Here is a 27,798-nt window from a genome sequence, read left to right as displayed (position 1 = left end):
TAGGCAGTATCTCCTGTTCAGTAAAGGATGAAAGGATATGACAGGGAAATCTTCCTAGGAAAGGTGACACTTAATCTGAGTGTGTATCAGATAGGCAAGGAAGAGAGTTACAGGTTGCAGATAGAGAGGTCTTTTTAGACGGAGAAACACCATGCATGAAGGATGGAGGTAGGAAGGTCCACATGTACACTGTAACTGTGAGTAGTTCTACAGTGCATTAGGTACCAGTGGTGGGTTAGCTGAAAGTGAGGTGGAAAATTAGAAAAAACATTAAGATGTCCGTATACTCCATAAAGGAGATTTGACTTCATCCTTCAAATGATGGAAGACAAGTTCTTAAATTAACATTCTAAAAAGATTCTCTGGCTGTAGTGCACAAAATACTTTAGAAAAGAGCCAGGCTTGGGAGGACGAGGCAGGCATATAAGTATCTATTTGAGAGTTGATTAGGACTCGAACTAAGGCACTGATAATGGGGTAATTAAGAAGTATAGGTAACGTGTTTGAGAAGGAAATATTGAATGTGAAGTAAAGCAGTGAAGATTGCACATGCCCTGGCTTGAGTTCCTGGGTGCATAGTTGTGATGGTGATATTCACCAATACATAACAGACCAGGGTTGCAACAGGTGAGGAAGATGTTTGAGTCTGTTTGTTGATTTTAAGGTTCTGTGGAGGGTGAAAGAAGAAGACTTCACTTTATATGGAGGAGATTAGAGAAAGCTTCTCTGACTAGATAACATTTGAGCAGGTACATGAATGAAAATAGAGGCAGTAGCAAATGCAGTGGCCTTTAAGTGGGATGTGCTTGCCATCTTCTAAGAGCAGGAAGGCAAATATAATTGGAGCTGAGCGGGGTTGTAGGGAGGAAGTAGGGTAGATGATACCCAACTTTGTATGCTGTTCATGTAGGGTGTTTGGATTGTGATAAGGACTTTAGATTTTACTCAGGATGGGGTAAGAAGTCACCAAAGGGCTTTAAGATAAAATCTAATTTGTATTTTCCCCCCTCACTTTTTAGAACATTATTTCTTGGCATTTGTATGTGTGTGGTTTTGTAACATTATTATGTATATGTATAAATTCCTGTGACCTTCACAATTAGGTTTTAAAACTGTTTCATCATAAAGAGACTCCTTTGTTTTACCCCTTAAGTTTCACCTTTCCTTCCAGCCTTAACTCCTGGCAACCACTTACCTGCTTCTGTTCTCTATCACTGTAATTGTCACTTCAAGAATGTTACATAAATGAAATCGTACATGATGTTACCTCTGGAGATGGGCTTTTTTTCACTCAGTATAATCCCCTTGAGATCCTTCCAAATTGTTGCATGTATCAATAGTTCATTCCTTTTTAATGCTACAGAGTTTACCATTGTATGGATGTACCACAGTTTGACTTTGGAATTTCCAACTTTGGGTTGTAAAAGTAAAACTGCTGTGAACAGCTTTTACAGGATTTTCTGTGAAAATACGTTTTCATCTCTGTAGGGTAAATTCCCAGGAGTGCAGTTGTTGGGTTGTGTGATAAATGTGTGTTTAAATAAGAAACTGCCAGACTTTTCCAGAGTAGCTGTACCATTTTACATTCACACCCCCAGTATGTGAGAAACCTACAGTTTCTCTGCATCTTCCCCAGCATTAGTATTGTCAGTATTGCTTATTTCACCCGGTCTAATAGTATGTAGTGACCATTAATTTGCATATCCCTGATGGCTAATGATGTTGAACTTATTTTCATGTGCTGCTTTGCTGTCTATGTATCCTCTGTGGTGAAATGTGTTCAAGCCTTTTTGCTCATACTCTAATTGAATTGTTTTGTTTTCTTGTTGAGTTTAGAGAGTTCTTTACACATTCTAGATCCAAGTCCTTTGTTGAATATGTAATTTACAAATACTCTCTCCTAGTATGTGGCATGTCTTTATATGCTCTTAACAGGGTCTTTTACAGAGCAGGAAAAAAAATTAGCTTTGATGAAGTTCATTTTATGCATTTTTTCTTTTATGGATTGTGCCTTTCTTGTCAAGTCTGAGAACACTGGCTAACCTTAGGTCCCAAAGAAAAAAGACTATCCTTCCTTTATTGAATTGCTTTTGTACCTTTGTCAAAAATCCAGATAGTCATAATTGTGAGGATCTATTTCTGGATTCTCTGTTCTGTTCCATTAATCTTTGTGCCTGTCCCTCCACCAATACCACACTGTTTGATTACTATAACTATATAATAAGTCTTAAAATTAGTTAGTGAAATTCCTCTAACTTCATTCTCCCTTTTCAGAATTGCTTTAGCTATTCTAGTAACTTTCCATGTGAAATTTAGAATCTATAACAATGTCAGTTTCAGGGAAATTGATATGTTTATTTTGTTGAGTCTTCAATCCATGAACATGGTATGTCTCATTTAATTCTTTTATTTCTTTTGTCAGTATTTTTTCATTTCTAGCATAAAAATCCCATGCATATTTTGTTAGATTTATACCTAGATGTATATTTTTTAGAACAATTGTGATACTGTGTTTTCAATTCTGATTTCCAATTGTTCATTTCTAATATGTGGCAGTATGTTTGGTTGATTTCTGTGAGTGGACCTTATATTCTGAGACTTTACTAAATTCTCGGTTTTAGGAGGTTTATTTTGTAGATTCCTTGGGTTTTCTGATGTGCCTGTGCATAGAGACAGTTATTTACATTTTTTTCTTCCCAATCTGTATGCCTTTTATTTCCATTTCTTGCTCTGCTACTTGCAATGCTGTTCCATAATAGTGGTGGGAGCTGACAAGCTTGTTTCTGATCTTAGTGGAAAAGCATTCAGTGTTTCACCATTAAGTATATATTCGCTGTAGGTTTTTTGTAGATGCTGTTTTTCAAGTTGAGAAAATTCCCTTTTTATTCCTAGTTTGTTAAGTGTTTTTATCATGAGTAGGTCTTCAATTTTGTCAAATGCTTTTTTTTCTACATCAATTGATATGGTCATATGGCTTTTCTTCTTTAAGCTGGTAACTAGTGGTAACTTACCTTTTTAAATATTCACTCTGTTGTGTGTGGAGTAGACTTTGGAGATAGACCAAAGATTTAAACAGGGAAAATATATTAGAAATTATTGTCATACTCTAGATAAGAGAGGATGGTGGCTGGGACCAGGACAGTAATAGGAAAGGGTGAGAACAGATCAAATTTTGGATATGTTTCAAACTCTGTGTGGGAAAGAATTGCTGATGAATTGGATCTGAGGCATAAGAGAGAATTCAAGGATGACAAGAGATTTTTGGCGCAAGCAATTGGAAGTATGGAGTTGCCGTTGACTCAGTTGGGGAGCATGGTAAAGTAGCAAGTTTAGATTGAGCAATCAGGAGCCTTTTTTTGGGACGTGTTAACTTTGAAATGCCTTTTAGACATATAACCGGTGATATCAATTAGGCAATTCATTCAGTGTAATGGAATTCAGGCAAGAGATTCAGACTAAAAATATGAATTTGGGAATATCAGTGGAGTTGATGTGAAAGAAGTTACAGTGGTATTTGTTTAAAACTATACCTGTGACTGCTTTCTAGTTACTGTAATTTCAGATTTATTAGCAAAAAGCCAGACTCGTCTAACATGTGAAAGAGCTTTATGAAAATTTGGATTAGTTCTGCTGTGTATGTGACATGAAATGCAACAGAAATTATGGGATTGGCAGGTGATTTGGGGAAGTATATTTAATATGTTCTTAATCATACTTATTTGATAGGTAAATGGCTATAATAGTGGTCATCTAATGGTATCTTACTAATTTTTAGAGCTTTGCCCTAAATCTTTATAAAATGAAGTAACTACATGTTGTGGAAAGAAAGGGTTTGACACTGTTATTAAGTGCCTGAATGACTTTCTGTGGCAACATTTATCTTACAGATAAAAACAGCCAGAGAGATACATGAAAAATAAAGATGAAAAGCAAGAATGTAAAATAGCTAGCAAGGAGAGGTTTAGGCCAGAAATACATCAGTAAAGGGAGCAGGTCAGTCTTAGTCACAGAGAATTTGTAGAAAGACATATCTTCTGAGTCCTGCTCTGACCATGTTTACTTTAAATTAATGTAATTTGGAAAATTTTTAAAATGCCACAAGTTTTTTCTGTTGTAACTGATTATTAACTCCAATAATATTTCCTTATTGATAATTTATATCTTTCTAGCACTTTGTTTTATTTACCCCCATTGCAAGATTACCATGTTGTATTCTAATTATCTGTTTACCTTTCAGTTTCTCCCACTAAATGTCAGTTTTTGTAGTATGAGTATGATACCTTGGCACTTGAGTGTTCAGTAAATATTTGTGAATGAGTGGACACAGACTACTAGAGTTTAAAGCTAGTAAACCTGATTGTTTTCGAAAGTAAATGAGCTTTTGGGATTCTGGAGTACAGGTTGTGGCTGAATGTCCTTCTGATGCTTCCAAACAAGCATTCTACCCCTAGAGATTGCACCCATACATAGCAGTGTCCCCAACCCAGGATTAGTGAGGCGTACATTTTTGCCTCTCTTTTTTCTCTTTTCCCTAGTGGTAATGGATTTCTGCAAATTCATCTAAACTTTGGCCCAGACTTCTTGTGTTGAATGGAGTACACGTTGCAAATAGTTGGCTAGGTTTAGAGTTGAGTCCATAATAGCACGTCTCCTAGGAAATTTCTTGTGCACATTTTAAAAGAAAGGAATGTTCATCTGACTATCTTCTACCCAGTCCTCCTGCCCATTTTCAGGTAGGTGGTAGATGTATAGGCCAAGTTTCTCTTCAGTGTTTTTATATACCTTTTCACTTTTGAGCTTTACAAGACAAAAATACCCTTAGCCCTTACTATTCCAATGCAGATTTAAATATTAGGAGATTCGGTATTTTTAAAACCACATATTCTTTTACTTCCAGATCCATTTGTGTGTGTGTGTGTGTGTGTGTGTGTGTCTATATGTCTATATGTGTGTACAGATAAATATGTTGTGTTAGTCCATGGCAAATTAATGAAGTTTGTAAGAAGAATGTCTTTCTCTGGTATTGTTGACACCAACATAGTAAGAATGTTTAAGTGCTTTGCATTAAGCATTTCAGAGACTAAGGAAAGGGAACTGTATAAAATAATTCTTTTTCTAGTAGGACAGAACTGTGTAGTTAACTGAGTCTCATATAGAGGTACCTGCCACACATGATTATTGAGAGCATTAAATGAGTGAATGCATTGTAAGTCATTTGACCTAGTGCTTAGCACTTAGTAAATGTAAGCTATTAATAGAAAATTTATTGCTATAAAATTATAAAAATAATAAACTTTAAACTTTATAATCATTTTTGTTATAACTCTTCATTTGGCTTTCTTGATACCATTCTTCCCAGCATTTTCTCTGCCTAATTTTTCTGACTTACTCTAAATTCTTCATCCTCAGGTCTCCTCTCCTTTGCCTTTTTTTCGTTGTTTCCTACGTCAGTGTCAACACCTTCTGCTGAAACTCACTACAGCCTATCTCTACAAAATCTCTTGCCTTTCTTAGGGAGGAAAATGACATGATTCAGCCAGTATTTTAGGAAGCTAGCCAAGTTTGTTACCACTGTGAAATACAGTTTAGAAAGGCTTAGCCAGGCATGAGGCCTGTAATACCAGTGGCTTGAGAGGCCGAGGCAAGAGGATTACTGAAGCCAGGAGTTTGAGACCAGCCTGGGCAACATAGCAAAACCCCATCTCTACTAAAAATAAAAAAACTAGCTGTGCAGGTAAGGTGCACCTGTAGTCCTACCTACTCAAGAGGCTGAGTTGAGAGGATCGCTTGAGCCCAGGAGTTCGAGGCTGCATATCTGTGATTACACGACAGCACTCCAGCCTGGAAAACAGAGCAAGACCTTGTCGCTTAAAAAAAAAAAAAAAAAAAAAACTTTTTAAGAGTAGAACAAGCAGTCAGACTAGAGGTTATGGTGTTAGGTGATTGCCCAGGTAACAGATACTTGAACAAGGACATTGTGGTGGAGTAGAGAAATTTTTGTGAGAGTAATCAGTGACACTTTGCCATTGATTATATGTGGAGAGGAAAAGAATTGAGAACTCTGAGGTTTCTAGCTTTAGAAGCATGTCATTTATAATTAACAGAGAAATACATTAGTGAGTAGGAGACAGTGAGTTGAGTTTTGGACAAGATGACTTTAGGTTGCCAGCATGGTATTGTCAGGCTATTAGTTTACTTGCTGCAGTCCTACCCCTCCCTTCCGCCTCCCTCCCTCCCTCACTCACTGAATTCCATTGCTATTAGTCTAAGAACTTCCCTTTAGGAAAAGTAATTTTTTTTAGTCAAAGTCAGCAGTAGAGCTTGAAATGTGTGGAGACCAATTCCTCATTTCCTACCCACAGTCTCATTATCCTCTTTTGGTCTGTTTCCCCAGGGAAAAAAGATTAAGATTATTTAGAATAATACCTACTACTATCATTACTACCACCCCACCCTCCAGGAAATTGGTAGAAAAGTTTGTCTATGTATACATATATATACACACACACACACATACATACATATATTTGAAACAGTGTATTACTCTGTCACCCAGGCTGGAGGGCAGTGATACAGTCATAGCTCACTGCAGCCTTAACTTCCTGGGCTCAGCCTTAACCTCCCACCTTAGCCTCTCAAGTAGCTGGGACTACAGGCACCAGCCACCATGCCTGGCTAATAATATTTTTTCTAACTTTTTTGTAGAGGCAAGGTTTTGCTATGTTGCACAGGCTAGTCTCGAACTTCTTGGCTCAATTGATCCTCTTGCTTTGGCCTCCCAAAGTGCTGGGATTACAGGTATGAGCCACTGTACCTGGCCTAGTGTTTTATTTTTATATCAAATAAATGAAGCAACTTGGCAAGGCTCTTTGAAGAAAAAGGCAATTTTATGAAGTGTTTGTGGTTAAACTATTAATAAGCAGAGTAACACCTCGTTCATCTAGTATAGTTAGGTAGTAAGTACATAAAATGATTGAAACTTACCCCAAATCTATTTTAGAGATTTTATAGAGATTTTACAATATATATATCGTGTGTAGGTAAATATAGACATTCATAGCTGCAAATCTATTTCTTTATAATGTTTCACATACTTTGCTGCTTTCTGAAATAGTAACACCTCCTCCCCTCCCCACCCTTTTACCCTGCGTAATAAACCTTTTCTGGAAGATAGAAATAATTTTTTGTTTCACAGCTTCAGAATGAGTCAGGAACCCCAGGTTCTAGTCCAAGGCCTGGCACTAAGTTGCTATATGAGAACTGACTCATAGACTCTAGAACAGTGCCTGGCATGTAGTAGTGCTTAACCAATGTGTTTGGAATGAATCATTGTCTTGTGCTGACTTTAGTGCTCCTTCCTTGATTTATTACTTGGAATTCATTGCTGCCTAGTAAATAAGCTTCTGGGTTCTTAATTAAATAGGAGTATCTAGGTTCTGATAGAGGTGAACTATAAGCATAATTTATGTCTGTTTTAACTCCTTAGTGGTTAACTTTTGGCTTATCTTGATGTATTTTCTGGTACTGAAAGTTGCCAAACAGATGATCTTCTGTGCTTGATTTATTGGGGGCACTTGCTGAGTACTTTATATGTGCCTACATTGTGTATAGGCAGTGTTGTAAACATAAGCACATAGCACATGTCTCCAGGGATCTTATAACTTACATGTAGAGACACAGAAGTAGAACTATGTAAGAAAATAATTAAATGTTGAATCATAAAGCATTGACCTACAGCTACATTAGTAGTTCTAGGAAAAGATCCATGTGGGCTGAAGCAGGATAAAAATAAATCAAGTAGAAGGTGAGACTGGAATTGGTTTTGAAGAGGTAGTTAAGATTTTGATAAGCCTCTAGATGAAGACATAACATTTGAAGCAAGGGCAGTAGCATAGTAAGCAAAGAAAGGAAAGTGTGGGTTGAACATGTTCAGACAAGCCTGCCCAGATTCCTAAGGGCGTGGGGACTGCTGGGAAATAGAAGCAGGTGAGTTTAATAGAGTAGTTTTAATCTGCACGACCCTGAAGGGATCCAGGGATAGAATTTAGAGGGCTGCATGCATTTAGATGAGGGAAAAAAAATGACATCTTTATATTTTTATTAACTTTGAACTGAAATTTTAGTATTTCCTTTTAATGAGAGTTTAAACGGCAGACTACAGTAGTAGTAGCAGTACCTGTATCTTTTTATTACTAATAGAAAAAGCACAGATATTTTCAGATTACAGTTGATATCTCTAAATATATTTTATGCATATTACTACTTCAGAATTACGGTTTTTATTAGACTCTCGCTAGATTTTATTGTATTAAGTATTACTAAAGAAGCATATGTATAAATATATCACATACAAGGTTTTTAAAAACACTTGATAACTGTTTCAGTATAATTGGTTTTCTTGGTAATATATATTTTATTTTATGCATTTAAAACCATACTTTCAAAAACAACTATATTTTAGTAAAACTGGTTTTCTTTATAATCCTAGGTATTGTATTTTATGTATTTAAAACCACTCTGAGGGGGACTCTGTAGCTTTCTTCAGACTGCCAAAGGGATTCATGACCCCTGATCTAGTGGAACCAAACTGGAGAAGGCAATGAAAACCACACTGAGGGGGTTGCAGCCGAAGAGCAGTATCGGCCCACTGCAACCTCCACCTCCCAGGTTCAAGTGATTCTCCTGCCTCACCCTCCCTAGTAGCTGGGACTACAGGTGTGCACCACCACGCCCAGCTAATTTTTGTACTTTTAGTAGAGACAGGATTTTGCCATGTTGGCCAAGCTGGTCTCAAAACTCCTCAGTCAGGTGATCCACGCGCCTCGGCCTCCCAAAGTGCTGGGATTACAGGCATGAGCCACCATGCCTGCCTTCAATAATTACTCTTGAAATTTGTTTAATTGCTTTGTTTATATTTTATATAACTGTAGGCATTTACATTACAATTTGTAAGTAATAAGACTAATTTTTTTCTGTGTTAAACTTTTATTCAGATTCTACTGACATATTATTTGAACTTTATGTTTTTCTTCTATTAAATAAGGATGTTGGACTAGATAATCTATAAGGCTTCTTTCAACATCAGATCTATGATTCGGAATCTTTTAAGTTTCATCAAGTAGAATAAAAAGCTTAAACTACAATTTAAAGGAGATTCTCCTTAGATTATGCTGTGAGTGTAAATAAGATGCCAGAGGAACAAGTGAGAGAATGAATGTTACAACTTTACACCTACATCCTTTTGGCAAACTTGAATAAGAGGCATAGAAATAAGAATTCTAAGAAACTAAAATGCAGAGTGTTGACCGGAAATGAAGTTTTCAGAAAGAAAAGTATTAGTAATGTCGAGCTAGTGCAATAAAGAAGGAACCTTGGACATGAGGTTAGAAAGCTACAGATACATTTCTGGTTTTAACTCTGCTGCTTATTGGAGTTTTGATAATGGGTAAAAATTACTCAATATGTTTTTTTAAAAGGATAAAAGCAAATTCATTATAATTTGTAAATAACATTGTATACTTAGAAAAGCCAAGAGAATCAACTGAAATATTGCTGTAAGTAATGAGATTTCAGCATGATGACTAGTTTAAAAACTTAAAAGGTAATGGTTTATCTGACGTGATTTTTTTACTTGATGGTCTTTAAACTGAAAGCCTGTCCATATGGGTTACTGAATGGAAATCTTCAAACTTAAATACGCTTTCCCCTTCTTTCTGAGGAATACAGTAATTCAGTCTTATCTAAGTTTTAGTATATTTTGAATAAGACACTTCCATGTTAACTTTTTAAAACTATTTTAAAATAAAGTTGTGGCAGAGAATACACTTAAAACGACTATAAGGAAATCATTTTTAAAAATTCCTTGTGGCTTGTGATACTTGATCTGTTACTTGGTAATGTTAGAGAAGGTGTAATCTGATCTTTGAGCCATATTTGGTAAATAATAATTTTGTGTGGAACCTACTGTTCTATCAGTAAGAGGAAAATTATTGCCCATATATAAGGCTTTTCTTTGCCCCTAAAACGTTCCCTGACTTAAAGACCAAATTTTATCATGCATTGATTGCTTTTATGTTTTTTTAAAGAGCATTATACCAGATCTATATATAACTTTTTAACAAGAGGTGTGTTGACAGAAGTATTTTATACTTTACTTGGAAGGAGAAGAATTCTATGTCGTCTTGTTTACTACTAACTCTTTTTATATCCTAAATATAAATTATTACATTTTTATTTATCATCAGCTCTCAAAATTGACCTCTTTCGTATACTCACTTTGTGGCTATTCTGGAAGATAATCAGTTATATGTCTTAGAATGTGATTATAGTTGAATTATCTAAACCGAAAACCTGCTACCTAGTTGTTGCTTTAGCATTTTTGAAAATGAAAACTTAAGTATACCCACATGTTTAGAACAGGAAAATATGTTACATTCTTTAATAATGCAGAAAAATATATTGAATGCCTGTATGTGCCACACTGTTAGGTGCTTTACATACACTTTAGCTAAATCTCATGGACAGTACAGCAGGGTGGGTAGTGATATTGCTAATGGAAGGGAGATTTCTGCAGTTTAAATTCAAGGCCATACTGAAGTCAGATCTGAACTTAGACTTCTCTCTCGCAGAATTCTTTGTCCTATAATGTGCCATCACAATAGATGGGAAATTTACATTTTTCACAAAAACTACTTTTACTCTGTTTTGCTGTTTATATTGCTAGTTACTGGAAATGCAGGGAGTTCAGTTTTTGGATCTTTGTCTTCACTACTTTTTTCACAATGTCTATGATCATTTGAGAGTAGCAGAAAATTCTATTTATTTTGACTCCCGTGGGATTAGTTTCTCAGAGAAATTCCTAAGGATACCAGCCTACCAAGCATAAGGACATCATTTCCAGGTTTAGTAATCAAATACTACAACATTCTACCATTTGTAATATCCTATCATTTCTGTAACCTACGTAGTTGCAAGTGTATTTTTGGTTTTTGTTTTATATGGCCCTAACAAAAATTAAAAAAAAAATCCATTGAATCTATTTTGGTAATGGAAAAAAAAGATTTTCCAGTGCGGTTAAGAACCACATCTTATGAGCTGTTCTTTGCCTCCCTCTTTAAGAATTACCAAGTATTTTTAAAAATTGGAACTTAACATTTAGTTCATTGCTTGGATATATCTAAAGCATTTCTTTAGAAACCCCTGGGAATTGATCGTTGGAAATTAGGGGAGCATTTAGAAGATGATTGGAAATATGATAGTGAAAGGGAAGAGCAAAATGACCTGAAAATGAGGACTTTACATTTCCAGTTTTGGATTTTGTTGTTGTTTTTCTCTTTCTGTTAGAGTTACTCTGTGGTCTCCTGTTGGACAGTCTGTTGCTAAAAGCCATTAGAGATTTCATAAAAACTACTCTTTTGAGTTACTGGAATTGAGAGTCTGGAATAGCGTTGGGTAGGTTAAAAGAATGACTTAAGTAAACCGCATCCTTTGGTAACTTGCAATTTAAGAGACCCACTTTCCCTTCAGAATATTTTATGTGAGAGACTTTGGGGACTACTTTACTGCTATTACATCTCATAATGTTATCTGGTCACATTTCTTGTTCTGCCTACCTCTAGTTTACTCTAGTTTCTCTTCTGCTTTCAAGGCTCCAGACCCAGTTCCTGGACCTGCCCTGGAAAAGAAGTATCCCGTAGAGATGAGCTCACTGCAGTTACTTAATTAACAATTTGTAAGCTGCAAAAATGGCAATGGGCCAACCAAGAACAGCTACAATTTGAATTTTTCTATTTCCAGGTATGCTAAAGTCCATGGCACCAGTCAAGCTTAGCCTGTGTAACTGCCTTATTATTAAATCTATAGTAACTAAAACTTGACTTTCAAAATGTATAGTCATCTTGCTTTAAAGTATAGTAACACTAACATCTAGGTAACATGCAGCTAGTATTGAGTTTAACATACCTTTTGCCTGAATATTTCTAATTTAACTTGTTTGCTAGTATTAGCAAACTAATGCAAAAACATAAGAAAAATAAATTTGAAATGCTACTGAGTGAAGCCCTATAAACGTACAAAAAAAAAAAATTGAAAAACAACAACAACAAAACTGCCTTTCTTTAAAAGATTTACATTGAGTACAAGCAGTATAGGGAATTCGATTAATGAAACTACTTCCCTCTTCCTGAGATCCTCAACTATTCTACACTACTAATGCCTTTACCTAAAAAGTTAATATATTTGTACATGGCGAAACCCTGCCTCCACTAAAAATGCAAAAAAATCAGGCAGGCACGGTGGCCTGCACCTGTAGTCCCAGCTGCTTGGGAGCCTGAGGCACGAGAATCACTTGAACTCAGGGAGTCGGAGGTTGCAGTGAGCTGAGATTGCGCCACTGCACTCCAGCCTGGGCAACAGAGTGAGACTTCATCTGGAAAAAAAAAAAAAAAGGTTAATATATTCTTCAGTAATTGGAAATTATGCATATTATTTCTGGATAGAACCAAGCAATGTTTTATAGTACTTTACCTGAAGAATTTAGCTATATTTTTAAACTAAGTGCATAACTAATATTTGCTAATTTTTTTACTTGATTACCCAAAAGAACCTAGCCAAGGAAATTATAAATGGTCGGAATCATCCTGAAGTATAACAGCAAAACCAAAAACTGAGGTTTCCTAATGCCTTAGATTTTAACCAAGAGAAAGCTACTCATGAATGGCTAGAGGGCCAAGATCAATTAGCTTTTAAGGATATTACTTTTACCAATTTATATAGATGCAGAAACAAAATCCCTGATTAAGGTGAATTTATTTACTAAATGGATGGATAATCATACATGTCTTTTGATTTTAAAGTTCAGTTCATCTAGGTTAGAGATTACCCAAAATTGAAGAGGAATTTTGTATCCCAATTGTGAATTTAAAAGGCAATCCTAATATTCTAGCATGTGCTTAACTCCTTCCTTATATCCCTTTCTGCAGTATTAATGCATAATGAATTTAATATCTGGCAATTTAGTCAGTGTTAGTTCACTGATTGGGTGCCACATTATTTGTTTGGTGTTGAAAGAATTATGTGTCACTGAGTGTTTAATTAGAGCTGGAAAGGGAGCTACTAGTTAGGGTCATTACCACTGTTGTGTGAATTGAAGTAGAAATTAAAGAAGGAATTACATATAAATATCAAGTCTTAGTTATTTTCAGTAATGGTGAAATTTTTCTCCATTATTCAATGTAAATTGTGTGTACAACAGTATGCTAGACACAGCAGGGATGTAGAAATGAATAAACCTTGTTTTAGTGAGCTTACAGACAAGTAATATGGAAGTGTCATAGTAGAGATGCGTACAGCATACTTAAGAGTACTGGAGAGAATCAGCTTTGTGGAGAAGGTAATGTTTTTACTGAACCATGAAGGATAGATAAAATTCTTTAGAGAAAGTGGCAAGAGTATTTCTAAGTTATGAAGATGAAAGCATTTAATATATTATAGAAATTGTGAGCAGTCCAGTATGCATAGAGAATAGTTGGATAGAGGGGTGTGATAGGAGATGGAGCTATGACATGTTTTTGAATGTCAGATGAAGAAGTTTGGACTTTAGTAGGCAGTGGGAATCTGTTGAAGATTTCTCAGAACTGGTACATGTTAAATCAGTGAATCTTTTGAAAAGCTGACTACCGTAGAGTGAAGGTTGAATTGATGAAGTTAGAGGTTAGGCAGTAGTAATGCCTAATAAGGGACATTTACTCTGTCAGGCATTGTGTAAAGAGTTTTACCTTCAGCTTCTCACTTGATCCTCACTACAGGAATATTGTAAAAAGTAACTGAAATAATACATGTTTAAGGCATTTAGCACAGGACTTGGCTCATAGTAAGTGTAGAACCAAAGTGATTATACTCTAGGCTCAGAGAAAGCAGTGTGTCTTGTCCACCTTTGTGTATGATAGTACAATAACTTTCCATAAAGATATTGTGTTTATTGGGGGACTCTTACATTTAATAGTAACAATAAGCCTACTTCTCTTTCTACCACCCCATACCTCTTTCCTTTAATTAATTAAACCATCTCATTGGTAGATGTGTAATACTTAGTCAGTTTAAGTGCTTGAGTAATAAATAGTTTACCTTGAGTTAGCCTTTAGGTAAAAAAAAAAAAAAAAGTCACCTGGCTTCTTTGTTTTAAACAAGGATTACAAATTATGACACTAAGCTTAGACATGGTTAATCATGGATGGACCTACATACATAAATTCATAAGTAACATTTAAGTTAGAAAGTAACTGTAAATCTCATCTATCAAGCATCCTGATGATTGGTCAGTGCTGCAGCTGTAAACTGCATATCCATAACAGTTTTATCATAGACAACACAGGCTTTGAGTTATTTGAAAGTACCTGTGGTTGGCTAATACGGTTACTTTCAAATAACTCATTCTGTTCTATTCTTACTCTATCTACATATCAGAATACAAGTAATGTTGTGGAGAAATATGTAAGGAATAACTTTATAGTAATGCATGAATATGTATTATTATAAAAATTGGAACAGACGACTAAACCTCCTTGGAATACCTTTCATCCATGTATCATTCTACTCAGCCGCCTCTCCAGAATAATTAGTGTGTCTATACTTTCAGAATACTTCCTATACAGTCATAAAAATATCTGTTTAAAATACATCTATTTTCAGCATCATAGGAAAGGACAAAACATTTTTTAAAAGCTTTTTAATGTAATACATCTTTTGTGTATCTTTATTTTTACACAAAAGGTGTTATACATGGAATCTGCATCTTGATTATTTCTCAATCAATAATATCTTATAGGTCCATATAATTATTTGGATATCATATTCCACTAAATAACAATAACAACAACAAAAAAGCTGCATGGTGTTCCTTAGTGTGGCTATGCAATAGTGTACTTATTTATTCCTCCTAGATGGCCATTGAGGTTGTTTTTAGAAACACACACTGGGATGACCGTTCTTGTTTACGCCACTTTAAACACATGTGTGTTTTTTCTAGATTAGATGCTTTAATTCATATAGCTGGATAGATGATGAGAGGGAAGAAGGGGTGGATGGGTGGATGGATAGATGGATAGAAAGCCAGAACTCTGGTACCTTATTAGTAGTAGCAAATATCCATGTACACTTTGTCTAACTTGTGGACTAATTATCACACTCCTAGTGCTGTTGTGCACACACACACACACACCCCTCTCCCTTAGCAGCTGGTCAGTAGTCCACTATGGGACTATGGGAAAAGGCAGCTGAGGGCCATGACATTAGAAAGAAAATGAGCAGAATTATATGAGATGAACAGGAAAAAACATGGGATCAAGTAAGGAACTGAAACTGCATGGGGATCAGTTGGGTAATACTTTTTTTGTTGTTGTTTTTTGAGACAGTTTCGCTCTTGTCACCCAGGCTGGAGTGCAATGGCGCAATCTCGGCTCACTACAACCTCTGCCTCCCGAGTTCAAGCGATTCTCCTGCCTCACCCACCCAGATAGCTGGGATTACAGGCGCCTGCCACCACACCCAGCTAATTTTTGTGTTTTTAGTAGAGAGAGGGTTTCACCATGTTAGCCAGGCTGGTCTTGAACTCCTGATCTCAGGTGGTTAGCCCGCCTCGGTCTCCCAAAGTGCTGGAATTACAGGCGTGAGCCACTGTGCCCAGCCGGTGATACTTCTTATAACTTTCTCTGAATGTTAAGGTGCCATTTTAAATTGATATTTAACCAAATTATTAAAATTTCTACACATCATTGCATTAATTGGTTTGTTATAAATGTTTATGGTTGATGTGAGATGAAAATTGGTTCCTTTGGGTGCTTTTATTTTCTCCTCTTTCCCTTTTACCCATAAATAGGAACTTATTATCATACTTAGCTCCTGTTTTCTTTTATAGATGATATTTATGCACAGGATAGATTATCCAAAAATTAGAGTGAAAGAGGGCAGTGAATGATAATGTATTGCAAAACAATAATGAGATATGAATTATAAAATACACAAAAGGTAGTCAGTTATATAATATGTTTTGATGAAGTATAACCATTCCATCTTAGATTTATTGCACTTTTCTTGATCCTTAGAAAATGTAGTACCTACCACAAAACCACAATACATAAATTGCCAAGTGTGGCCGACTTGCACATTCCTTTTAGAAGAACTTATAACTGGTAAGCCTGTTAACCATCAGAAATTGTCAGCATTCATGGCCTTAAGGCAGTGCGTTAAATGAGAAAATGGGAAATTTTCTCTTTAAGAGGAAGTAGTGTGGATTATTATGCTACTTTATTTATTAATGTTTATTGTTATTCTTTAGAAAGTAAATTATTGTAGGCTTATAAAATTAAGAAATCTAGTTTTTAATAACATAATCATTTGCTCCCTTTAAGTTTTAAATCACTAAATCTGAACATAGTAGCTAAGTTAAAATAAGTAGCATTTGGATTATATTATTTTTGCAGATAACTGATTATCTGTGTGAAATGATTTAGTATTATAACTTTTGTGATAAAGTTTATGGTAAAGATTAATTATAGTTATCTCATTTTTATCTTAAATGGAGATTAAGTTTGCTTTGCCTTGATAGAATTGTAACATCATGCTCCAAGAAATATAATTCCAATAATTTACTGTAAAAAGTAAGTTTAAAAACTTTGTTAAATTAACATTTATAAATTCTTTTAAAGTTAATTAAATCTGAAGTGCATCAAGTATTACCTAACTGGTATATGATATGATACTTGTATAATATGTCAATAATGTAAAAGGTATTTAAATAGTATATGTACTTAGGTAATATGATTCTTATTTTATGTGTAATTTTGAAATGTTCTTTGAAGTCAAAAGATTTTAAAATTTGCTTTAATTCAAAACTATTGTAGCATCATCCAGCTATTCTGACTACATTATCAACACTGCTTTCTGTGGTAAAGATATTATTTAAAGAGTAATTCGGCCGGGCGCGGTGGCTCAAGCCTGTAATCCCAGCACTTTGGGAGGCCGAGACGGGCGGATCATGAGGTCAGGAGATCGAGACCATCCTGGCTAACACGGTGAAACCCCGTCTCTATTAAAAACTACAAAAAACTAGCCGGGCGAGGTGGCGGCGCCTGTAGTCTCAGCTACTCGGGAGGCTGAGGCAGGAGAATGGCGTGAACCCGGGAGGTGGAGCTTGCAGTGAGCTGAGATCCGGCCACAGCACTCCAGCCTGGGTGACAGAGTGAGACTCCGTCTCCAAAAAAAAAAAAAAAAAAAAAAAAAAGAGTAATTCATGGCGGTGTGATAATGTCAGCCAGTTCACAGAAGAGAGAAATTGTAATTAATAATAAGAAGCTGGGCCAGGCACAGTGGCTCACGCTTGTAATCCCAGCACTTTGGGAGGCCAAGGTGGGAGGATGACTTGAGTCCAGGAGTTCAAGACCAGCCTTGGCAATACAGGGAGCTCCTACCAAAAAAATATAATAATTAACCAGTTGTGGTAGTGTGCACCAGTAGTCCCTGCTACTCAGGAAGCTAAGGAGGGAAGATCCTTTGAACCCAGGAGGTTGAGGCTGCAATGATTCATGATTGTGTCATTGTACTCCAGCCTGGGTGACAGAACAAGACCCTGTCTCAGAAAGAGAGAGAAGGAAAGAGAAAGATGAAGAAGGAAAGAAAGAAAAAGAAACTGTTAGCATCATATTGACAACTAAATAGATAGACTGAAACTTTCTGCCATCCCATTTGGCATCCTGGAGAGGTTAATGTTAATAGTCAGTTGTTGAGCCAGAGGCATGTTCCTAAATGTCACCATGCTATGCAAAGTCACGCAAAAAAACACACAGGGCTTATGGGGAAAAATGGAATTATGGGTATAACACTTGGAGACGTCACCTGTGAACATTAAAAAAAAAGATAAGGCAAGACAAGGTGGCTTATGCTTGTAATCCCAGCACTTTGGGAGGACAAGGCGAGTGGATCACCTGAGGTCAGGAGTTCGAGACCAGCCTAGCCTACATGATGAAACCCCGTCTCTACTAAAACTACAAAATAATTAGCCGGGTGTGGTGGCAGGCACCTGTAATCCCAGCTACTCGGGAGGCTGAGGCAGAAGAATCGCTTCAATCCGAGAGGTGGAGGTTGCAGTGAGCCAAGATCACGCCATTGCACTCCAGCCTGGGCAACAAGAGCAAAACTCCATCTCAAAAAAAATAAAAAAAACTTACAGATAACAATTTTATTCATGTTAAATAAATAAATAAATACATTAAGAAATATGTAAAATAAATTAAGAAATATGTAAATACTACAATGAATATTGTACTTTTCCCTGAATAAGACCTAAAGTTTGCTTATGGAAGGGAACACAGGAAGAGTTGCAGGTTGTCAGTTATTGTAAAGTAGTCACGGCTGGGCGCCGTGTCTCACGCCTGTAATCCCAGTGCTTTGGGAGGCAGAGGTGGGTGGATCACAAGGCCAGGAGATTGAGATGATCCTGGCTAACACAGTGAAACCCCATCTCTACTAAAAATGCAAAAATTTAGCCAGGCATGGTGGCATGCACCTGTAATCCTAGCTACTCGGGAGGCTGAGGCAGGAGAATTGTTTGAACCCAGGAGGCGGAGGTTGCAGCGAGCCAAGATCGCACCACTGCACTCTAGTCTAGGCGACAGAGCGACACTCTATCTCAAAAAAAAAAAAAAAAAGTAGTCAAGAAAGAGTTTTTTGAAATCAGTAATGTGGCTGGGTGTGATTAATAACATGCAGATCTGTTAAGCTGTGGTAGCTGGTAAATGTTTCAGATGTGTTCATGTTTACTTTTGGTATATTCATATGAATATACAATGAATATATGAATATACAAAATGTATACAAAATGTATATTCATATATTCGTTTTAGCTCGATATGGCTTTTTGTGTTCACCTAGTGTTTCTTACAAATAAAATTACAGCAAAATTCACTTAATGTTCAAATTGTTCTTTCATATCAATCGTGATGGAACATATTTACATTTTCAAAACAGATATAGCAGCACTGACTTATAGCTGAGGTTAAGGAAGACGCTTGAGTTTTGGGGGGATAGATAAATACTTTTTACAGTAGTCTAAAAGCTATATGTATTCTGATCTTTATTTAGAGACTTATTGCAACAAATATTTACTGAGTATCCACTTGACATATACTAAGTAGTTAGGATACACCAGTGAAAAATAGTCTCTCTGCTTGGGAACTAACATACATTCATTCATTCATTCATTCATTCATTCATTCAGAGATGGAGTCTCACTCTGTCGCCCAGGCAAGAGGGCAGTGGCGCAATCTCAGCTCACTACAACCTCCGCCTCCTGGTTTCAAGCAACTCTCTTGCCTCAGCCTCCAGAGTAGCTGGGATTACAGGCTCCTGCCACCATGCCTGGCTACTTCTTGTATTTTTAGTTGAGAAAGGGTTTCACCATGTTGACTAGGCTGGTCTCAAACCCCTGACCTCAGATGATCCACCCGCCTCGGCCTCCCAAAGTGCTAGGATTACAGGCGTGAGCCACCGCGCCCGGCTGGGAACTAATATTTTTCACGTAAAGAATTTTCTTTGTGACCAGGGCTTGGTTTTAAGAGGTAAATTGGATTGACTGCGAGAAGAGGAAGTCTAACAAGGAGACGACTGGGCACCAAGGCATTTTTCAGATATCTTGAATTATACTTTTACAAGATAACTTCCTAGAATTCTGTCCATTTCAGGATTTTATGATTTACAGAAAAAATTTTTACCTCTAATGGTTATTTTAGAAACCGGAATTTGCTTTTAGCATATGTTGAAATGGAAAAATCTCCTTACATTCTTGTACACAAGCTAAGGAAGAATCCTAATGTGGTTGAGAAGTGAATTTTATGTATTTCTTCCTACTACTGTTTGATATTCGGTGTGAACCATATTTTATGTCTTTTTTTTTTTTTTAAGATCTCAGTCACCCAGGCTGGAGTGCAGTGGCGCAATCATAGCTCGCTGCATCCTTGAACTCCTGGGCTCAATGGATCCTCCTTCCTTAGCCTCCCGAGTAGCTGGGACTACAGGCGTGTGCCACCATGCCCAACTTACTTTGTTAGCATAATTAAATTTGTTCCAACAAAACTCATAATTATATAAGAATGGGGCAAAGATAAAATGATGTATATATAGTTTGACATATGTTAAAACCTTAGCATTAGCATATCTCAAGGTCTTCTTGGACAAAGACCACTATACCCTGAAACCTTCATTCATCTTCTCATCTTCTCCTGTAAGTACTCCCCATCCTGAGTACCTTCTTCATAATCCCCTTCTTTCTTCTTTGTCCCTCCTGCAAGACAGGTGACACGATCCTCAGAATCTGCCTTACTTGTCTTCTTTTATACTTTAAGTTCCTATGCTTCGATACTTTCCCACTTCCTCCTCAGCCCAGCGAGATCCCTTTAAGCACCTATTATAACACAGTTTATGCCACTTATCTAGTACTTTGCACAACGTAGTACTGTTGAGTTTGTCATGTAGCTTTGTCAGATTTCCCCAACTGCAAGTTTTTTGTCCCATATACATTGAAAAGGAAGGCCCTAAAGGCTCAATCCAGCCCTACAGTATTCTGCAACCAGGGTAATGTGCAGCCCTGTAAGGTTTTGTTCCTTTGTACTTTGTGGAAGTCCATGATATTTAGAATAAATAATTACTACTATTAGCAGTTTGTACTTTTTGCTGTAGGCAGGACAGATATAATGCAATTGGGTTTAATTATGTTGTCACTAATCCTTGAAGCTCTTTGAGTTGTTTTCTCCATTTTACGAAGAATGAAATGATAGTATTGATATTTTATTTACATGTGTACTTACTATGTACTCTTTTTTATTATCTTACATGGATTACTCATTTAATTCTCATAACAGTCCTATGAAGTAGCTACTCTGTCATCACCATTTTATAGATGAGGAAACTGAGGCACAGAGAAATTAAATGATTTGCCCAAGAAGTTACTGCAAGTAAGTAGCATATTAAACTTCATAAATGAACCCATGGAATCCTAGAATTTACACTTAACCAGCTATCACTATGTATCAAATACTGTTTTATATACATTATATCATAATTGTCTCATCTAGTTAGATAAGACAGTGTGCACTTATGGAACTGAGGTCGAAATATTTAGCAACATTAGGTTATCTCTGTTTTAAACTATTAACATTTTCTTTCACCAGAAAATTTTAGAAGCATGCATGGCTAAGGTAGAATGATGTTTCTTTTAATCCTGCTCTTAGGAAACTCTACTCTTCAGAAAGGTTTATGCCTGTCTCAGAGTAACATTTTATTTATTCATTGGTTCCTTTTCTTTGTTAAGATTTTAATAGTAAAGGCCAATACTTTGTCAGGTTTAAATTACGTAAATTGAGGAGTTTATGTGAGATTGTTACTAGTTATTCCTTTTATTTTTAAAAGTTAGGTCTCTGGGAATTTAGCTCTGCTCTACCATTTACTTTGTATGGCACCTTCTTGATAGTAAAAGATTTTTCATAAATTTACCTGCCCCAAAACAGCTTTTATTTTATAATAAGCTTCATTTTTAGCTGACCTGTGGTGATCCACATGTGTTTATTGTACAACTACATTTTCCTACATTCTTAAATGTATATAGTAGCTGCAGAACTTGTTTGTGTATACTTAATAGAGGTAATTTTTTCTTCCCCTAGTTACTTCTTTCCCGTTGAATCAAGTTACATAAAAGTTTCTAACCATTCCTGTTGTAGGCTTGTTGGTAACTGACTTCATTTTAGTAATTCTTTTTATTTCATTGCCTTTCACCTAGTTTTTTAAACTCATGAAATTCCACACCCCTTTCCATCTCTGTTTTCCTTCCTTAAATCAATACTTTACTATAAGCACCTCTTATATGTGATCCTTTGACCATAGTCATCTTGGTTTTTGATTAGTCCCTTCCCTGCCTTTCATTTACTGTGTTATCAACTAGAAGTCTTATAGGAACTGGAGTAAACTTTACTTGAAGAAACATTCAGATGAGCAGTTGTCATGAGAGGGCTCATCACAGTGGATTCAGAGATGAATCAGTGAACATACTTGGACTTTATACTTAGGGACTTTGGTTCAGTAGGTCCAGGATGAAGCCCAGTGATTTTGTTTCAGGTGGTCTACAGACCAAACTAAAAAATGCTGGTCTAGGAAACACACCCTTTTCTTGATGAGGAGAGAGTTGTTGTTTTTGTACCATATCTTAAATCTTAAGGAGCTTTTAAGGTTTTGGCTCCTGCTTACACATTCAACTTTGTTTGCTCTAAGATTTACCTGTTTTGAACATCATCAGACTTGTAAAGTGGAATTATTGATTCCATGGTTCTCTACCTTGACTTCCCATCACAATTACTGGTGGAGTATCTTGTTTTTACTTTGAGTAACAGAGATGCGTGTATAGGCCCTACGTCCAGAAATTCTAATACTCATTATTAGGTTTGAGTTACCTCCCCAACTTTGGACTGTGCGTTTCAAAGCTCTGTAGGTGCTGCTGCTGCTGGGTTGTTGCTGCTGCTGCTGGTGCTTTCTCCACCTTACTCCTTCCCCTTACTTCCCTCTTTTACTAGGTAACACAGGAATATAATACATAATTCAACAAGCACAAAAAAGTGTGCAGTGAAGAGAAAGTCTGTTAAGTCTTCCTGCCCAGCCCCTATTCTCCCAGATTCCCTCTTCTTCCTCAGATAATCATTGTTACCAGTTTCTTCCCCAAGTGATTCAGATGTGCATCCAGAATGGAGAAACACTAACTTCGTGCTAGCAAGCAGGATATTACATAGACATTAGAAAAAATTAAGTGGGGAATGACCCCTTTAAGTCTTTATAAAATAAAGATAAAATCTAAAGGTCGACCTTCATATTGTTGCCTTGACATTGTGAATATGAAGTCATGTTCTGAGGAAATAATTCAAATACGGAAATTGTCCATATACAAAAAACTTTTTGCATAGCTTTCTAGAGAAAAATTGGAAACAACCTAATTATTTGTTTACAAGATTGGCTAAATAGTAATATATTGACCTGATGGACTGTTATGCAGTCATTTAAAACAATGCTTATTTTGTAACTTTTCTTCAGGTGTATATTTTGTTTCTCTATATATAGAGAGTGAGAGATTAAATATATATATATTTATATATTTGTGTGTGTATACATATGTAAAGAGACATACATACACGTATATGTTTTTTAACCCCAAAATTTTAACCCATTGAAACTTTGGAGTTCAAATTACATTTATGCATAAAAGTTTAAATCCTGCTTCTCCATTTGCTTGCTTCTCAGTGTTGACAGATGTCTAGATAAAATTTAAATTTCTCTACAGTATCCTTTACTGGATATTAGTTTCTTTATAACATTCATCAAAACCTCAATTATGTGCATCTAATTGGTCCCAGCTTCTGCTATCTAAAATGCAATTATGCCCTTTGAACACAAATACCTACTTACCTTAATTAGTGTATCTGTATGCCTTCTTATGTTATCACATCAGTTTGTTTATTTGATCCTGAAATCGAAAGAGAAGTAGGTAAACAAGCACTCTCTAAAGCCTCATTTTGGATTGTGCAAATCTCAAAACTTTTGATTAAATAAGTATTTAATATGTTAGATGGTAGATGGTGTCACAAAATCATGTCATAAAATGTAATCTCAATTTTAGAACTTCAGGTAATCTCAGACTACATGACACTTTGAAGCATCTTCATTTCCCCAAGTCTAAATTGTAAGATGAAATATAAAACACATTATTTTTACTTTCTATTGAATATTTTTCATTACAGAAACAATGTATTAAATAAAATAGGTTTTTCTAATTTAAATTATCTATGTGTTTTTTATTAGAGAAGATGTATAACGAAGAGTAAATCTCCCTTAATTGTGTTCCCTAAAGGCAGCCAGTGTTACCAGTTCTTGTGTATCCTTCCAAAGATATTCTGTGCACGTAAAAGTGTGTGTTCTTGTATGTAAGAGAATGCAGAACACTATTCTGCACTTAGTGGTGGTAGTTTTTAACTGAGTATTGTATCTTGGGGATTATTCCATATTAGCACTTCATTCTTTTTAATGGCTGTGTAGTACATTATACTCTTGTGAATGACCATGGTTTACACATCACTATTAACAGATACTTAAGTAATTTTTGGTTGTTTATCATTATAGACATGCTTTGGTAAATATATATGGTTTTCTGTGTGACTGTATCTGCAAACAGGTTCATAAAAGTAGAATTGTGAAGTGAAAAGATAAATGCAGTTTTAATTTTGATAGAGATTGCCAGATTGACATCTATAGAGACTGCACTCTGAGGTGAGGATTCCCCTCACCAAGTGATGTGTTAACAGACATTTGGATGTCAATTAAAGATCATTATTTTTTAATAAATGAAAGCTCCCGTGATCCGCCACCCCTATACTTTTTGGTTTTATCTCCAATTTAAAATTTTCCCCAGTGAAAATTTTTGACATGATAATGTCTTTCTGTTTTTACCAAATATTACATGACTATTTCCTTGCATTTTCTGAGGTTTTAATAAGTGTTTTAATGTCTGCATAATAGTCAAGTATTAATAAATTTTAATTAATAAACAGTTCAAAAAGCTGCTTTCCAAAAGTTAAGCTGTTTGGTTCTTTTTTGGTTTTACTGTTAGAAAACTATTTTAAACTTAGGCCAGGCGTGGTGGCTCACACCTGTAATCCCAACACTTTGGAAGGCGAAGGTGGGTGGATCACCTGAGGTCAGGAGTTCGAGACCAGCCTGGCCAACGTGGAGAAACCCCCGTGTCTACTAAAAATGCAAAAATTAGCCAGGCGTCGTGACAGAGACATGTAAACCCAGCTTCACAGGAGGCTCAGGCAGGAGAATCGTTTGAACCCAGGAGGTGGAGGTTGCAATGAGTCAAGATCACACCATTGTACTCCATCCTGGGTGACGAGCGAAACTCTATCTCAAAAAAAAAAAAAAAACTATGTTAAACTTATGTTGAATCACTTCCTTAGCATAAATTCCTAAGAGAGAAGGGTACTGCTGTCTTTTGATTACCTTACTTACATGACACTGTTTACCTATATGCTTCCTACCTCAAGATGTGTTTGGGTAAATAGGATCATGCCCAACTAAATTTGGGAAATATTGCATCTGTTGCAGCTACCCAAAGATTCACAGTGGAGGTTAAAGTCCAGAAATAAAGAAACTTCCTTAACTTTAAGTAATAGCGTTTTCAAATGTATTGCTAAAAAAAAAAAAAAACTTATTTTTCCATGTAACACTTAACAACAAAAGCCATTGAAGGGCACTTTGAGAAGTGATAAATGACAAAATGATATATTGGATTTTCAAATAGATTTTGTAAAATTTGAATTACTGAATCTGTTCTGATACCTCCTAATTTAATCATATTTCCTAATGTCCTAGAGAATTCCAAATGCTTATTTCCTTCTAAGTAACGGTAATGGTAGTTCTACTTTAGCACATAGAAATGTAGGAAACTGCCATTCAACAGGTGTTTGTAGAAAACTTAGTATGGCCTTATTAAAGGCAAGATTTCACAGTGCTTCTGTGACTAAAATTGGGGGTTAACTGAAAGTGAGACTCAGCTTCATTTTATACACATAGATGTGGATTGTCAAAATAAGCCACCATTAAACAAGGTTACAGAAATAAGATGATAATCTTATTCAGGCTGCTGTAACAAAATACCATAAGCTAGGTAGCTTATAAACAACAGAAGTTTATTTCTTATAGTTCTGGATTCCAGGAAGTCCAAGATCAAGGCACCAGCAGATTGAATGTCTGGTGAGTTTCCCACTCCCTGGTTCGTAGGTGGCACCTTTTAGCTATGTCCTTGCATGGTAGAAGGGGCAACTGAGCTCCCTCGGGCCTCTTTTATAAGGCCACTAATCCCATTCATGTAGGTTCCTTCAAACCTGATCACCTCCCAATACTGTCATCTTGGGGATAGGATGTCATATATGAATTTTGAGGGGACATGATCATTCAGACCATAGCAGGCAAGGATGGATCTAAAGCAAAAAAATTTTTCCAGACTTCATCTGTAGATCTTGACATCAGATGTTGAGTATTCACTCTTGTAGTGTAGAATTTAGGAGTTTGTTTTTGTTTGGTTTGAAATGAATTCCAGCATTAAAACAAAATCTCTTATATGATTAATTTGCTACAGACTTTCACCTTTCCATAGATTTTTTTTTACAGTAATTTATAAAAATGCACCTGTCAGTTCAAAAGAGCATACATTACTTTTTACAGATACCTTGACTATTCAAATTATTTCATTCACCAGTATTATGACATTTGTAACAGTCTAGTGGCTGAAAACTGAAATAATCATGTCTTTATTATTTACTTTTAATTCATTTTTACTTTTTAAAAGTAGTGTGTTTTCAGTGTAAAACATTTTAGCCGCATGCAGTGGCTCACGCCTGTAATCCCAGCACTTTGGGAGGCCAAGGTGGGTGGATCACAAAGTCAGGAGTTTGAGAGCAGCCTGGCCAATATGGTGAAGCCCCATCTCTACTAAAAATATAAAAACTGACTGGGCGTGGTGGCGCGCACCTGTAGTCCCAGCTACTTGGGAGGCTGAGCCTGGAGAATTGCTTGAACCCAGGAGGTGGAGGTCGCAGTAAGCCAAGATTGTGCCACTGCACTCCAGCCTGGGCAATAGAGGGAGACTCCATCTCAAGAAAAAAATAAATAAAAGAAACACATTTTAGCCTTGATGGGTATAAAGTAATAGTAGAGAGTCTTTATCAATATGTAAATGGATTACATTATACGTTGTTTAGTCATATACTTCTGCCCCCTTGAATGGTTGTAATGAACATCTGCCCATGTCAGTACATTTAGATGAACTTAATACTTTACAACATTTAGCTTGTTTCTGTATTTATCATGTTATAAATTATACTCTAATAAACATGTTTTCATATATATCTTTTTTTTTTTTTTTTTTTTTTGAGACAGAGTCATGCTCTGTCACCCAGGCTGGAGTGCAGTGGTGCGATCTTGGCTCACTGCAACCTTCATCTCCCGGGTTCAAGTGATTCTCCTATCTCAGCCTCCCAAGTAGCTAGGATTACAGGCGTCCACCCCCAAGCCCGGCTAATTTTTTATATTTTTAGTAGAGACGAGGTTTCACCATGTTGGCCAGGCTGGTTTCGAACTCCTGACCTCAAGTGATCCACCTGCCTTAGCCTCCCAAAGTGCTAGGATTACAGGCATGAGCCACGACGCCCGGCCTTTTCATATATATATCTTTACATGATTGTCTGTTTTCTCAAGTAAGTTCCTAGAAGTGAAATTGCTGAATCATAGGGTCTGCAAATTAAATTAGATCTGCAGTTATGTTCTCTCAGAAATGTGTATACATAAGTTGAATATCCCTTATTAGAAATGCTTGGAACCAAAAGTGTTTTGGATTTTGGATTTTTTCAGATTTGGGGATATTTGTATATATATAGTATCTTCAGGATGAGATCCAAGTCTAAACACGATACTGATTTATATTTCATATCCACCTTATACGCATAGCCTGAAGGTAATTCTATACAATGTTTTAAGTTATTCTGTACATGAAGCAAAGTTTATCTTAAGTACTTATGTGAAATTTTCCACTCATGGCATCCTGTCGGACTCAGAAAGTTTTCAGTTTTGGAGTATTTCATATCTTCAGCTTAGGGATGCTCAACTTGTATTATTCTGTCTTCTGGCATCGACTATGGCTAATTAGAAGCTCGACAG

General features: G+C 36.2%; 1 protein-coding gene across 1 annotated transcript in view; it reads left to right on the top strand.

Moving 5' to 3' along the window:
• TAB2 (TGF-beta activated kinase 1/MAP3K7 binding protein 2) overlaps nt 1-27,798 on the top strand; it is a 90,774-nt gene that overhangs the window by 10,513 nt on the left and 52,463 nt on the right. Inside the window, exons 2-3 of the mRNA XM_011947384.1 lie at nt 6,706-6,798; nt 11,648-11,796. The gene's annotated coding sequence lies outside the window, so the exon portion shown is untranslated. The remainder of the gene's footprint in view (nt 1-6,705; nt 6,799-11,647; nt 11,797-27,798) is intronic.

This window comes from Colobus angolensis, unplaced genomic scaffold (assembly GCF_000951035.1).
Source record: "Colobus angolensis palliatus isolate OR3802 unplaced genomic scaffold, Cang.pa_1.0 Scaffold263, whole genome shotgun sequence".
Lineage (NCBI taxonomy): Eukaryota > Metazoa > Chordata > Mammalia > Primates > Cercopithecidae > Colobus > Colobus angolensis.
Note: the sequence above shows the minus strand (reverse complement) of the source record. Positions and strands in the feature narration are given on the sequence as shown.